Here is a 16,580-nt window from a genome sequence, read left to right as displayed (position 1 = left end):
CACTCTGTATCTTGTAAAATGTGTAAATGGGCTTGGTGTAGGCGGTGAAGAATAATGTCTTCAGTTTGTCTCTAAATTCTCTATAAAATAAAACATTTAGGCAAAATACAGTAGAATCAACTTTTTCGACAATGGAATTATTCTCTTGCGGTACCTCAAACTTAAAAAGCTGACAGATGAAAGAGCTAGATAGATCTATGACACATACACAGAAAAGGGTAATTAACAGGTCATTACCAGCAATGCTGCATTATGGAAAGGCAGGTTTAGTGACAAGGTTAATGTCATCATTAACAGTGTGCTGTTGATCTCTGTAGCTGTATGCAGTGATACCACTTTTTATGACTTTGTATAACTTCTTTATTAATGTAATTTATTTAAATATTTGATTCATAGATACGTTAAGCTTAATTTTAATGTTTGGGCATGTGTGTGTGTGTGTGTGTGTGTGTGCGCGTGCGCACGTGCGTGTGTGTGTGTGCGCGCTTGCATGCATAAAATGGCGGCGCAGTACACATGCATACTCTTAAGCTATCAAAACTAAGAAGTTTACAAGTCATTAGCCATGTGTCATCAGACAGTTTGGCTGAATAAGCCACTGATATAATTTACATTTCAATCCATCTTTATTTCGCACAAACACATGCTGAGTATCAGGACTGTTAAATAGTTGACAAATAACAGAGCTGTGGAATCAGTTTAGACAGCAGGGTAAATAAGGAATGCTGGATAAAATGATTCCTGCTGTGTTTGAGATTGTGCAGTGAATGTATTATTTTGTATTCTTGTCTGTTACTATCTCACTATTTATGTTTTTTTTTTTCATTTTTATGGTTTCTTTCCCACTTTCCTTTTTGTTGTCTAACATAGGTGCTGCGGCTGCAGTGATGCGGACGCTGCACCGGTCCGTCGTGGTGAAGAGGGAGCTGAGTGTAAAAGCGAAGCTCTCAATTTACCGGTCGATCTACGTCCCGACCCTCACCTATGGCCACGAGCTGTGGGTAGTGACCGAAAGAACGAGATCGCGGGTACAAGCGGCAGAAATGAGCTTCCTCCGAAGGGTGGCTGGCCTCTCCCTTAGAGATAGGGTGAGAAGTTCGGCCATCCGGGAGGGGCTCAGAGTAGAGCCGCTGCTCCTCCACATCGAAAGGAGCCAGTTGAGGTGGTTCGGGCATCTGACAAGGATGCCCCTGGGCGCCTCCTGGGTGAGGTGTTCGGGCATGTCCCACCGGGAGAGGCCCAGGGGCAGACCCAGGACGCTGGAGAGATTATATCTCTCGGCTGGCCTGGGAACGCCTTGGTGTTCCCCCGGATGAGCTGGAGGAGGTGGCTGGGGAGAGGGAGGTCTGGGCTTCTCTGCTTAGGCTGCTGCCCCCGCGACCCGACTTCGGATAAAGCGGATGAGGATGGATGGAACATATGTGCATGGTACACTTTATTCTATATGCTGTCCAGTTACTAATGTCCTGTTGTTGTTGCAGATTTAGTTATAGTGAAGACATCAAACCTTACAGACTACAAAATTCTAATCTAAAAAAATTTCTAACAGTTTGTATCACAGGCTGGGTCTCTGACCCAGCGCTCTGGGTACATTTTGTATTTGTCTCATTTTAGATTTGTGATTAGTTCATGTGTCATTCCTATTTAGCTTTTAGTTGAGGTTAAAGGCAGTCATTATTTATTGTTTCTGTGTTTGGGTTCTTGTATCGTTCATCACGTGTTAGGTCTGTTAAGCTTGTGTTGTCATGTCTAGTTTCAGTGTTTCCTGTTTTATTTTGAAGGAGTTGTGTGTTCTTTGTTCATTGTATTTAGTTTCACTTCCCCTGTCCTGTCATTAGGCTCATGTCAGTCAGCTGTTCCCCCATGTGTTCCCACTTTCCCTAATCACCTCCTGTGTATTTAAGTCCACTGTTTTCAGTGTGTCATTGTCAGATCGTCTGCTTTGTTTCCAGGCCAAGAGTTTGTGTCAAGTTTTCTCATGTCAGGTCCATGTTTCTGTTGTAGGTTTTTATTTAATTTAGCTCACCCAGTTTAGTTTATTGTTAGTCTTGCCTTTTGCCTTTTATTTGCAGTTATTTTGCCAGCCTCAATAAACGGCTCGTTTTTGGTTATTCAAGTCACGTTTCACGTTTTGTTTCGTCTGCATTTGGGTCCACTTTTCACTCTACACACAGTCATCCCTGCTGATTGTGACAGTTTGTGTGTTTTTGTTGTTTGTTTTTATATTAAACCCAATTAATGCATTTGAGTACTCCGTTTTTTTGTTGTTGTTGTTGTAACAGATAATGTTATTTAGTTACTTTTCAGATAAGAAGATTTATACTCTAACCCTTACTTTGTACTAGGGCGATTGTTAAAAACTGTCTGTCTGCTACTAAGGAGCTGCACTTTATATTCGGAAGAAGCACATGCAGGCAACATCCAAATCTATAGCACTTATGGCCTGCTGAGGAGGGGATAGATGCTATGGCTCACTTTTAGCCACACTAAAGCTTTCACTCCAAAGAAGATGAACAAGGTTGGATAAGATGCTACCAAAATCAACCTGCTATGCAATGCGGTTAAATTGGTACATGCAGAGGTAAATGTACAGTAAACTACTGTCACTTGGTACGGAGTTGAGAGGACTAAATGCATGATGCAGAAACAGTGGAATCAAATCAAAAGGATAATTTGTTCCAAAATAAAACAAAGAAACCAAACAAGAAGAACACAAAATGAAATCAGGGCCACACATCAGGGAACATCAACAGATAGCTTGAGACATGGGAGACAAGACTATAAAAGCTTTTGGAACTGACTACAGAAGACAAGTAGGTGTGGAACAAAATGTGGATTTAATTAATTAAGAACAGGTGAAAACAATTGGGTAATCAGGGGAATGCAGACAGGAAGTACAACAAACACAGGGGATGAAAGAAACTAACCTTAAAATAAAACATGAAAAAAAACCCCACAAAAACAAGATGTCACGTTAACATGAAAAACGCAGACAGGGAAATGTGCTAAAAGACACAGGTGCCAGAAGAAGGAATCAGTATGAAAATACTGCAGGACAAATAAACTTACAACAAGACAGAAGCCCAATAAAGCACAAATTGCATGAAATGAAATTAATGAAATTAAAGCAGGGACAGAGAGATGCTATTTGTAGGCCATCAACCTGTTCACGTTTCAAATCAGTCTTCCCCATTCAACAACACACCTACAAAGGAGAAAAAAAACTCCAGCATTGCATTAAAATGTGATATTAAGGCTTCAGCAACCAAAGTTAAATGTAGCAGGGTTGCAGTCTTCTTTTCTTACATGTCTCTCTGTACCTTCCCTGCAGCTTCAACCCCAGAGAGACTGTGTGTGCTCCAAGACCTGTCCAGGTGATCTGTTCAAGTGTACCCTGCCTGGAATAGCTGGTGTAGGCTCTAGCCCCTCCAATAAGAAAAAGAAAATGGATGGATTCTTCATGTGTTACTTTTTTCAATGCCGTGTGCCAGGAGAATGCAGAGCAGCTACCTAATAAACAGTACTGCAGTCTCACTGTGTATGATGCTTGATACCTTTCCTCTGAAAAAGACAGCGACAACTTCAGAGAAGTTTGATACCCTGGTGCAGCTAATTTACAACTAGGAGACTGGTGACATAATGATATTTTTCCTAATATAGGCCTTCAAAAGCCATCTCACACCTTACAATTTGTTATTGATGTGGTAAAATAAAAAACCACTCTTTTAAGCACTGCAGCCAGGCTAACAAAGAGTCAGAGCTCTGTTGACCCCTGCATTCCATTAGATTAGAGACTATCCATCCATCCATCCATTCGCTTCCGCTTATCCTTTTCAGGGTCGCGGGGGGCGCTGGAGCCTATCCCAGCTGTCATAGGGCGAGAGGCGGGGTACACCCTGGACAGGCCGCCAGTCTGTCGCAGGGCCAACACACAGGGACAAACAATCATTCACTCGCACATTCACACCTAGTGGCAATTTGGATTTTCCAATTAACCTATCCCCACAAGTTGCATGTCTTTGGACGGTGGGAGGAAGCTGGAGTACCCGGAGAGAACCCACGCAAACACGGGGAGAACATGCAAACTCCACACAGAAAGACCCCGGCCTGATGTTGGAATTGAACTCAGGACCTTCTTGCTGTGCGGCAACAGTGCTAACCACCGTGCCACCGTGCTGCCCAGATTAGATTAGAGACTAGTAATCACTTAATGTAATTTGAGTACATTAAGGTTAGTTATTAACATTACATTAATTAATGTAATTACCTAATGCAACTACATTTAGTAATTACATTGCTTAATGTAATTAGCTGGTGAGAAAAATATTTACAAGACAGACCTACCATTACAGCAACTTTGATAACAACTGATATTTAATTCTCTCTCTCTCTCTCTCTCTCGCTGTCTCTCTCTCTCTCTCTGTGCATATATATGTGTGTGTGTGTGTGTGTGTGTGTGTGTGTGTGTGTGTGTGTGTGTGTGTGTGTGTGTGTGTGTGTGTGTGTGTAAACACCTTAGAAACATCTACTTAAACATGCTGTCTAAGTAGATAGTTACTGTGGATAGGATTACTTTGCCATCCATAGACAACATGTAGACTCTTCAAATAAAAAATGTATTCACTCACCATAGAAATCATTGAATTCAGGTGTTCCAGTCATTTCCATGGCTACAGGTGTATAAATGCCAACACCTAAGCATGCTCAGTATGGTCCAGCATGGTCTGTGATATGATCCCACCTGTGCACCAAGTTCAGTCATGAAATTTTCTCATTGCAAAATATTCAGCATTCAACTGTTAGTGGCATTACAACAAAGCAGAAGCAATTGGGTACTACACAGAGAGGAGTCACTGGATGCTGAGGTGCATTATGTGCAGAGGTAGCCAACTGCAGAGTCAATCACTAAAGAACTCTAAACTTCATGTGGCCTTCAGATTAGCTCAATAACAGTGTGTAGGGAGCGTCATGGAATGGATTTCTATGACTGCTTCCCAAGCACAATGTAACGTGTTGGATGCAAGCCGCCACTGGAGCAGTGGAGATGTGATCTCTGGCTTGACGAATCACGCTTTTCAGTCTGGCAATCTGATGGAAGGGTTAGGGGGGTTTGGGGGGAAGGGTTTGGGTTGGCAGTTGCCAGTGGAATGGTACTATGGTACTTGTCTGATTACATTGTAACAAGTGCAGAGTTTGGTGGAGGGGGGATTATCGTAAGGGAGTGTTTTTCAGGAGTTGGACTCGCCCTCTTAGTTTCAGTGAAAGGAACTCTTAATGTTTTGCATAAAAGACATGTAATGAATGCATCACTTGTATGAAAAAAACACTTCAAAAAAGCTTATTTTGCCCTTTCTGCTTCATTAGTACAAACACCTGTCCAGATTAAAATGCAATTTTTACTTCATCATGATATTTGCATATTCTCCATTATGCATAACCATGTAATTCTAATGAAAAGACAATCTGTCTCCGACAGTCAGCAAATATAAAGTATGAATCATGCGTCTGAATCCTGTTCAAATTATAACAAGGGGGGGGGGGGGAGACTTAACATAATGGAAGTGTTTTAGACATTGTGAATAAATGCAAAACTGATTCCTCACATTATCACACATTAGTCCTGCTCCTTCCTTGAAAATTTTCCATAACCTCATCTCTGCATCTAAAAATTTCTCTCCAGCTTTCCACTTCCCTTTGATTTTTCATTCTGTATCCCCATATCAAATTTTCTTTCTTCTTGGCCTTCTTTTCCTCTAAACCACCTTGTTGACTGCTTTTCCTCCTGTTCACCTTCTTCCTGTTTTCAGCACATTCCTCTCTCTGCTCTTTTTTTTTTCTTCCCCACAATTTCACAATCCTCCAATATGAATGAGTAACCTGGATTCAGTTCTCATCCTCAGGCTACTCTCTGGGATGGTATTTATATGTCAAAACTGGAGCACACACATAAATACAGCAGCTGAGTATGCACACCGCAGCTTTTGATTTTGCAGTTCCAACACAATATCATGCACAGAGAGGTGCCCCGAATGCAGAAAAAAATATTCCTTTTCCTCATTTTTTTTGTGCATTATTATTGTGGAAAGAAACTGAGACAGTAAGCACTCAAGTGAGTCACTAGCCCTGCAAACGAGGGGACTGAAATAGAAGTTTAAAAGGTTATAGGACCAGTGGAACCAAACACGTAGGCTAACTTCTGGCAGGTTGATTTAGGGCTGAATTATTATATATCGGCTACTTGCTAATGAGGCAAAATAGTGTGGATTGTATTACATTTGAGATATGAAATTTTATGGGATGCCTTTTAGGATTTTAGTGTATCATCTTCAAGCGGTTTCAGTGTTCAAGAACCATGACACAAACCTGGATAAGCAGCAAAAAATGCACGGGTGGTATCTTCAAGTCTTTATGGTAATGACTTTTACCAAAGACCTTACAAAATGTGGAGGATGGAAATTTGACCAAACAAACAAATACTATTTGTCTTCTTAAGGATTCCTCGAGACATGTATGAATGAAAAAAAGAAATAAAGGACAAGCATGGAAGACAGCAAGAGGAGAAAAATTGAGAACATTCCTTTACAACATTTTTCTTTTGCCAGCCCACAGTGAAGACAAATGGAGAAAGAAACTGAAACGAATCATTCTCCCTGCAAGAACCTGCAGCAAAGTGTATTGGAGAGAGCAAGCAACCGAAAGAATGATTCAGAGAGACTATTATTCATAATGTTTTTATCCATACACTCTCAAAGGGAGGAATAGAAAACCAGGAGCGGGGAACGTTGATAGGAAGATGCAATTCCTCCTACTCTCATTATCTTGGCAGGACCATTAGGGCAGTTAAAAAAGAAAAAAACTGACAAGTCATAGTTTAAATCCTTTGAACAACCAGTGTGAGAGTGTACAAGTGTACAAAAACTGAACACCTAACATGTTAGTGCTGGGTGTGTTGTCAGTTTTGGAAAAACATGGCACTATGATCTGTTCATGGTTTAAGTACAGGATATATGTTTAGGTTTTGCTGACCTCAAAAGTTGAAATCAAACTTCAAACTGACCTTTAATTTCAAACTGTAGTGTGTTCTAGACCAGTGGTTCTCAAACTGCGGTACATGGGCTCCCTCTAGTGGTACGCGGGAAGTCTCCAAATTTTTTTTTAAGATAAACTATACCATGTTCTGATTGAGGGATTTCTGAAAAATTAAAACGTACAGCTCTGTTATCACTTCCAACATAAATGAAGACAGGAAACTAAACAACAGTGACGTTTGTAGTAGTGGTGTGCGATACTGCATATTTGGGTATCGATCCGATACCAAGTAAATACGGGCCAGTACCGCCGATACCAATACCGATACGATACTTTTCAATAAATAAGGTGGATGCCTCATTGAATTGCTAAATTGCTATTAATTTTCATGACCTTACGTGTTTTTTGTGATGTTTACTTTGGTATTATCAATTAGTTAAAACCCAGGACATAATTAGGATAAATAATTTATTTACAATTAAATAAAAAAATGTTTCATTATTGTGGCGGGTCGCGGTCTGCGATGCCGCTGCAGGTGAGATGGACTCACCTTCATGGCATCTACAATGATGATTCACCGGCTTACCTGTGCGCTGCTTGTGCTGTTGTTGTTTTTGGTGTTGATGTGTACAGCTGGCAGCAGGAGGGCTGCAACCGTTGAATGTAGACTACTGTTACAGCAACCATGTGATCACTGTAAGGGTGGACAGCGCGCGGCTCGGGGTGAGCCGGAGGCTGGCGCGCCAGCGGGACCTGCCAAGCTAGAGACGGATGGCGAGGTGCGCGGGGGTCCTGCCACGCTTGAGGGCGGCATGCTGTCCACTTCGGCATGCTGGCTGCATGGTCCTGCGTGCTGGCCGTCTGCCCAGCTGCCTGTGAGCCCCAGCTCACTTCCACGCCTGCTGCGCCGCCGCTGCTTGCCATATGGGTGGCTATCAGGCCAGCTCTGGGGCTTCCGCTGGAGGTGCGGACAACCGCCAGAGTGGACCTTCCCCATCGCTGGGCTGGGGCATGGGGCGCCGATGGTCCGGGCCGATTCCCTCGCCTGCTTGCAGGGTGGGGTGAAGCGGGCGAGGGGAGTATGTGGCGTGTTCTGTGATGTCGCTGCAGGTTTGGTGGTGGTGATGTGTACGGTGTAGAATGACCACTCGGTAGCTTTCTTATGACGCTGCTTTATTGGATATATATCCAGCATGGGTTATAACAGCACAACTACGGGTGCGGCAGTTAGGAGTAGAACTGCACATAGACAGCCCTGCCGCAAAGCATGTCATGGTGGCGTAAAGCCGCAACGCCCACCCGCTCAACACAGGCAACCCAGTATATGACATCTCCCCCCCTTTTCATGTTATTTCCAATAACAAACCCCAAATAGAGCAGCAACGACACAATGATAACATGTGACACTATAATAGCCTCTGGGCGGTTCTCTTAAGGACCGGGCACAGTTGGCTTACTGTCGGCCTGAAGGGCAGTGTCCACAAACAGCACTTATTAAACATGTTAAACCTTTAAGGTAATTAACTCAACCAGGTAACAGCTCAAAACACAAGTGCAAAACAGCAACAATACAACATTCCCACTCCCCAGTCCTTCTTTCCCTCCCATTACCCCAGTGTCTACAGATCCAGCCTCTTGACTGGCTTGCGTATCCGGCCGCACCTCGTGCGTACCTGATCCGGTACGTCGGCGTGAGTGGGTGCAAGCGTTGGGGTCAGACTAGGGGCCAAAGGTGGGGTCTCTGGAGTGGAGACACCAGCGCACAGAGATGGCAGCTCCTCAGTGTCCACAGTGGGCGGTGGAAGGGGTCGTGTCGTAGCCCATGAAGATGGTTCGAGGCGGAGATGGCGGCGGTTCCGTCGCAGTACCGCACCTTGGGGTGTGGCGATGAGGTAGGACCTTGGGGTGACGCTCTCCTTGGAGACAATGGCCGCTGTTGCCCAGGCCTTCTCTTGGACCAGCTTAGTTAGGACAGCATCCCCTGGATGGAGTGGAGGTAGGGGCTTAGTACCATGGCGGTGGTCGTAGTAGAACGCCTGCTTGGCCTTCTGACTAGCGTACCTTCGTTTAACCTCTCTTTTGGTGGGCCATTTAGGTTGAAGATTCTTCTCCAAGGTGGGCAGGGTTGTCTTGATCTTCCTCCCCATAATAAGTTCCGCTGGGCTGAAGCCTGTAGTGGCACAGGGAGTAGACCTATAGCACATTAGTGCTATTAGTGGGTCATCATGCCGGAGGATTTTCTTTGCAGTCTGTACTGCCCTCTCCGCGTGACCATTTCCCTGTGGGTGGTGGGGACTAGACGTTATGTGGGCGAAATCCATCTCCCTCGCGAAGGCCTGGAACTCAGAGCTGGAGAACTGACGGCCATTGTCACTCACCACCTCGTCAGGGATTCCAAACCTAGCAAAGGTCGACTTCAGTTTCTGAACAACCTGGCCACTGGTTGTGGATGGTAGGTGCAGTATTTCCAGAAAACGTGAGTAGTAGTCCGACACAACAAGGTAATTATTCCGGTTGTGTTCACAGAGATCCAGGGCTATCCTTTGCCATGGACGATCCGGCAAGGGTGTGGAGATGAGCGGCTCCCTTGTCTGCGTTGGCCTCTGTGCCAGACAGGTGTGGCACTGCAGCACTGCATTCTTTAGCTCAGTGGAGAGCCCCGGCCACTACACAGATGAATTAGCCCTATCCCTGCACTTGGTGAGGCCTTGGTGCCCTTCATGTAGTTTGTGTAGAATGGTTGTTCTCTGTGACTTTGGAATGACAATCCTGCAGCCTCGTATGACCAAGCCTTCAGCCTCTGATAGCTCGTTCTTCACTTTCATGTACGCTTTGATGTTCAGTGGCACACTAGCTCCATATGCAGGCCAACCCCTGTGTATGTACGTGATGACAGTCTGTAGTTCAACATCAGTTGCAGTGGCTGCTTTAATGCTTTCCATTCGGCTTGGGGACGCTGGGATGCCCTGTAACACGGTGGCTATGTAGCAGTCCACTTCACTGTGAGTGCTAGTGTCATCCTCAGCCCGAGTCTGTGGACTCCGTGACAACGTATCGGCGATGACAAGCGTTTTGCCAGGGACATAGACGGCCTCCGGCTTGTACCTCATGAGCCACATCAGGAGGCGTTGACACCTCAATGGAACATTGTCAAGATCCCGGCTGTTGACCAGGGGCACCAAAGGTCTATGGTTGGTCTCAAGCCTGAAGCGATCTAAGCCACATAGATACTTATCAAACTTCTCGCAGGCCCAAACACTCGCCAAACACTCCTTTTCGATTTGTGCATAGTGTGTTTCAGCCTCCGTGAGGCGTCTAGAGCAGTAGGCAACAGGTTTCCATTCTGCGCCATGAAGCTGAAGCAGCACAGCCCCAAGCCCGTAGCTACTGGCGTCAGCAGATACGGCTGTGAGTCTGTTGACGTCATAGAAGGCGAGAACAGGTGCTGATGTAAGCGCTCTCTTAATGTTCTCGAAGGCTGCCTGCTGTGGGTGGCCCCAGATCCAACTGTTTTTGCTTTTAAGCAACTCGTACAACGGCTGGCATACTGTGGCAAGAGCCGGAATATATCTGCCTAGGTAATTAACCATTCTTACGAACCGTTTAAGCTCTTGCACGTTTTCTGGTGACGGCAGCTGAAGAATGGCGTTCACTTTCTCAGGGTCTGGCCTGACCCCAGAACAGTCGATCAGGTGCCCTAGGAAGCGAAGCTGGCTCTGTCTGAAGGAGCACTTCTCTCAGTTGAGCTTCAATCCGGCTAACTCAATGCGCTGCAGCACCTTCTCAAGTCGGGTGTCGTGTTGTTCCACGGTGGCCCCATAGACCAAGATGTCATCCATAAAGACCTCCACACCTTCGAGCCCCTCTAAGGTCTCCAGCATCTTTCGCTGAAAGATCTCTGGTGCACTTGTTATCCCAAAGGGCAGCCTCTTAAAGCAATACCTGCCAAATGGCGTGATGAATGTCGTTAGTTTGCAACTCTCGTGATGCAATGGGATCTGCCAAAATCCACTGGCTGCATCCAGTGAGGAGAAGACTGTGGCCCCACTCAACCTGGACATGGTTTCCTCAGGGGTAGGCAAGATATAGCGCTCTCTTTTGACAGACTTATTCAGTTTTGTCAGATCGACGCAGATCCTGGCCCTTGCTGTGTTCTTCTTCAAGACAGGCACCATTGGGGCGCACCATTCGGTAGGTTGGGTCACCCTCTCAATGACACCATGGTTCTCCATTCTTTGTAGTTCCTCCTTCACTTTCTGCAGCATGGGGAAAGGCACACGGCGTGCCGTATGCACCGCGTATGGCACAACATCGTCCCTTAACTGAATTTTGACTGGCTCAGTTTTTAGTGTTCCGTGTTCACCGTAAAGTGGTTGGTTCCTGGTGGCAGTGAACGTTGCTTCATCAATTCTTCCCACCAGGTTCATCTGCACTGACAAGGAGCGGCTGAGAAGGTTGTTAACCCTGCGTCCACGAACCACATACACCTTGGATAGGTAGTCTTTGCCTTTATAACTTATTGTGGCCTTTAAGTAGCCGAGACATAACAGCTCCCCTCCGGGGCTATCTAGAGGGAGATTAGAAGGCTCTAGTGTTCTCTTATGAGCAAGTGTGTGGAACGTGTCTTCGTTTATGATAGTGACATCTGCTCCTGTGTCAATCTTAAATTCTATTGGGGCAGAGTCTAGCAGTAACTGCACAGTCCATGCTTCACTATTTCCTTTTGCATTACACACTGAGCCTAGAAAGTATGAGGTCTGCTCGCTTTTCTCTGTCTCAGTCACCTCATTCACTGATCTGGTGTTACGACACACCCTGGCCCAGTGTCCCATTTTTCGGCAGCCATGGCAAACAGATTTTGCTGCCGGGCACCTTTCATCCCGGGCATGCGGTGTCTTCCCACATTTACCGCATTTCTTGTCACGCCCCGCCCATTTTTTTCCGCGGGCGGCCTGCCTCGCTGTTGTTGTTGTGATTTCCAGTCCATGCTTTTCCGTTTATCCCGTACCTCCTGTACTGAGCCTCCCACATCTCCCTGCAAGCAGACCTGCGCTGCGACCTCCTCTGACTGTCTGACGATCTGAGTCGTTTGCGCCAACGTGAGGTCCTTCATCAGCTGTAGCCTGCGGGAGAGGTCCTTGTCTCGTATCCCGACCACAATACGGTCGCGGATATTTTCCTCTTTACATGCACCAAACTCACAGTGCTCTGAGAGGTCATACAGGGCTCGGATAAAACTCTCCGCCGTTTCGCCTGGCCGCTGGACACGCTGGTGAAAACATGCTCTCTCATGTATAATGTTCCTCTGCGGGAAAAAATACTCGTCGAACTTCCTCATTACGACGGCGAAGTCGTCACGACTTTCATCGGCGGCAAAGGTGAGTGACTTGTAAATGTTCTCTGCTTCATTGCCCATCGCGTAGATTAGGCAGCTCACCTGTACTTGTCCTTCGTCTTTGTGGAGTTTCGTTGCGATCCTGTAGCGCTCGAAACGCTGTTTCCAGTCGGGCCATTCCGTCGGCTTATCGAAGGGGAAGCTTGTCGGGGGATTAAACTTAGCCATTTTGTTGTTTCCTCCCTTATGGCGTTATTCCGGCGATGGTCCGGGTCGCTTCTGACACCATGTAGAATGACCACTCGGTAGCTTTCTTATGACGCTGCTTTATTGGACATATATCCAGCATGGGTTATAACAGCACAACTACGGGTGCGGCAGCTAGGAGTAGAACTGCACATAGACAGCCCTGCCGCAAAGCATGTCATGGTGGCGTAAAGCCGCAACGCCCACCCGCTCAACACAGGCAACCCAGTATATGACATACGGCTGCCAGCGGGAGAGCTGAAGCTGTTGAATGTACCGTTACAGCAACCGTGTGAAGCATGAAAATGCCATCGGGTCTGCCGTGGTGGCGATCTTTTTTTTTTTTTTTTTTTTTTTTTTTTTTTAAATCTTAAGTGCACGCAAACCAGTAAACAAATAAAAAAACAAATACTGTTGATATACTATAATACAAAAATTACAATTAAAATTCTCAACAACAAAAACAAAAAAATATAATTAATATGTAAACAACTTAACAACCCCCAAAGTGTCTAAGTCACGTGATGTGTCAGTGCAACACCGAAACACAAGAGGGGGGGAGAGGGAGCAAAGTGTGCCTGCTCTCCGCTGACACAGGAGCGGTGAGTCCAGCGACCTGGTTGTTTTGTTTTTGCCGAAAGCACAGCATAGCGAACAAACAGAATGCAAAGTAAAGAATCGATCTCACCAGGCTAGTATCGATCCGATACCGATGCCGACTTGGGATTGATACTATCGATATTTGGATCGATCCGCCCACCACTAGTTTGTAGGGTTAGTTGGGCTAGCTGGTATATAATGATGTGCTACGTGGTGGCTAGCTGTAGCTAACTACACAACTAAGGTTAGCATAATATAAACACAATAGCACAGTGAAGCTGTACGATTAAAACTTTTTTCTACTCAAAAGTTAACGCAAGGGTTCCCGATGGTTAGGGACAAATGCAATCGCATGTTGGGATGATGTAAACAGACCAAACTTCAATCAGGAGAACTATTGAGATAATCCATGAACAATATGAGGTTAGTAATTAATATACTGCTGCATGGGATGGTCTGTAGTTACATCGTAAGGTTTTAAAAACTGAGCTTTAAAATAAACGGTGGTAATACAAACCGAGAGAGGCCGACAGTGATCACTGCCTTTTTTAGGGGCTTGTTCATGTTAAATAGAACAAGATACAAAGCATTAAAACATGTTAAAAACACAACAGCCTTGATAAACGCAGAGTAGTTTTAACCCGGAAGCAGGATTCATACGTCATCACTTAAAGACCGGATATCCCACCTGCTGTGAATGTTTTAATGCAGTACAGTTGTTATTATTATCACTTGTCACATCTTGTTTATGACAGTTGACTATTGTAATGTTATTACTTTCTAAACATTACTTTACTAAAATGTTTATTTTATATGCAGGTTGAAGTCTGTTTAAGTTCATTTTCAGCATGAAAGTAGGATATAGCCTATATCAAATATTCATAGTCCAGGCAGCCACTGCTGTTTAAGTACAAACGCTTTAAGAAAAATTTCCATGCACTAAAGAGGGTGTAAATTAAGCGGGATTACAGAGTAAGGGGAGGTGGAACAGATAAAAATAAATGAGCAGAGGAGGAAGAAAGGAATTCAACAATAATATACAGAGAGCAAAACAGGAAGCCAGAACGAGAGTAGGGATTCAGCAAAAAAGAAGAGCTGTAGATGAAAAGGCAACAAGATGAGATAATGTGAAGTGTAAGACAGATTTTTTTAGCGATATTTTCTTTAAAATAAAGTGCTCAGAGACTTAGTTGAACAAATAAATGTTTTGATTTTAAAAAGAACAGAAAAAGCAGAATCAGAATATGAGAGAGAAGTGAGAGTAGCAGAAAGAAGAGTTAAAAGCAAGAGGCATGGAAGCAGGTTGTCGTTAAGCGCTACTTTGATTTGACAGTTCTATTATGAAGAAAGATGAGCAGTAGAAAAGTGGAATTTGAGCAAATCACTCTTTTCTTTTCCTATCCACTTGTCTCTCACACTTTTCTCCATTTCCTCTTCCTTCTCTTTCTTTATTTCTCTCTTCTACTAAGCTCTCTTTTCTTAGTCTTTTTCACCATCTCTATTGCTCCCATGTGCTGATCACCTAAACGAAAAAGGAGAGCTTCTATGTTCTTCGCCTTATGCATGACTACATTTTATCTTTCAATTACCAGTGATCCCTCTCGTCACTTACCCTTCCCATTTTTGTTTGTTTGTTTGTTTGGTTCTCCAGTCAGTATTGAAATATGAGAAGTTAAGTGACACTTTTCCAAAGAATCAAGAAGATACTGCAAACAAATTCATTGCCTGTTGTACTGATTGGACGTGCCAGTCTGTGTAGTGTATACGTGATTCGCCTCAATAACACCTCATAAGAAATCTGCAGTGTTCTACCTCTTGCTTATTTGCTTTTGTAATTTTAAACACCAACTTCTCTCCCCTCTTTGAGTCATTTACTAGTTCATTTTCAATCAGTTTTAAAGTTTCAACCTCCCTGTGTTTCAGTGACTCTAAAGCTGCTTTTTGTGGGGTTAATTTCTCTGTTCAAATCCAGTTCTTCAGTGTTTCACACTGTTCTTTGATCTTGTACTTGATAAGACTAAGTACTTGTACGTGACCAAGCTATTTTATAACTCATGGCTTACTTCATACTTTAGCTGTTAATCTGTTTTACATTGAATGGATAATGATCTACCACATAAACATTATGCACCTGAATTTTTTTTCTCTCTTTTTGTACTGCTTTTGGAAATATGACAAGCAACCATTAAAAAATAACTTCAGACTCCACACTAGACCATTACTTAGAGTTATTCTAAAAATATAATCATTGGGATGTTTATTCCTGCAGTTTTACAAAATAAACTTTGAAAGCATACAATCAAAGCAAAGCCAAACAGGGGGAACATCGTTTTCCATTCAGTGGACAGATTCATTATTTATTTCTCTCAAGTAAACCACAAATTCATGTGGTGCTACTATAAGTGGTGAAGCAATTTTCAAGATTTATTAGACTAAAAATGTAAAAGTCTGTTGATACAACTTTTAAATGCTTAACCTTTTTGTTTTCAGCAGTAAAGTCTCTGTCAGATGACTAATATTATTCTGTGAGCGGGAAAGTTTAAAGTGAGTTTTGTCTTTGGTTATGTATAATTTCTGATATTTCTGTATTTTCATATTGACACAAAATACTGATGAAAATATCATCAATAATATTGATGATATTTGCCCTAATGATGAATGATTTGTAAAGACCATAAACAGCTTGATGGTAAAAATACAATAAGACCTTAGAGACCTTCAGAAGCGTTTATGCTGAGTAAAATTTCCATACTGCCATGGCTGATGCATGAAAGCACTATTTTGTGTAATGGGGAGACACAGGTGGCATCTGACAAAACTGAACTGTGCTATGCCCTGGGATAAGAGCACATTGTGTGGTCAGTAAACCTTTGGGTGCTTTCACGTAGCGATCCAATTTAATAAACGTCCTTTTGTTTTCTCTCACCGTGCCTTCCTCTTTTCGTTTGTCTTTCAAAGTCTTTCCGTATCCATATCACTTTATATTTTTTAATTCTGCCATACCTTCTCCATTTTTTGCAAATGAACTATTCATTTCCTTACCTTTCCCAACCCTCTCTCACCAAAGGCCTCTGGTTTCTCCAGCTGATATCTTTTATCTTCAACTGTCTGCATCTTTTTTAGATTAAACTGACTTACAGACAGACTTTTTTCTTGTAGTGTACCACACAACAAACATACTGTTATGATCCAAGTGAGTGTCTGGTATGTTTCTGTCTCTTGAGTTCAGTTGCTCACCTTGCTCTTTCCCCGACAATGTCACCAAACTCTTCTACTTGGTAGGACTGCTTTCTTCTTTTGCTGCCTCACTCCTGCTGAACAAAATTATGATATTGGAAATCAAGAACTATTAGCAGTAAAACTAGCCTTA

At 43.7% G+C, this 16,580-nt stretch overlaps 1 long non-coding RNA gene across 1 annotated transcript; it reads right to left on the bottom strand.

The window, feature by feature from the left end:
• Nucleotides 1-3,326: 3,326 nt before the first annotated feature.
• Nucleotides 3,327-16,527, bottom strand: LOC120440119. Its single transcript, XR_005612982.1, has 3 exons — nucleotides 16,448-16,527; nucleotides 4,629-4,741; nucleotides 3,327-3,426 (listed from the first exon to the last, which is right to left on the bottom strand). It is a non-coding gene; the product is annotated as an uncharacterized LOC120440119 (long non-coding RNA).
• Nucleotides 16,528-16,580: the final 53 nt, after the last annotated feature.

Source organism: Oreochromis aureus, linkage group 5, assembly GCF_013358895.1.
Source record: "Oreochromis aureus strain Israel breed Guangdong linkage group 5, ZZ_aureus, whole genome shotgun sequence".
Classification (NCBI taxonomy): Eukaryota; Metazoa; Chordata; class Actinopteri; order Cichliformes; family Cichlidae; genus Oreochromis; species Oreochromis aureus.
Note: the sequence above shows the minus strand (reverse complement) of the source record. Positions and strands in the feature narration are given on the sequence as shown.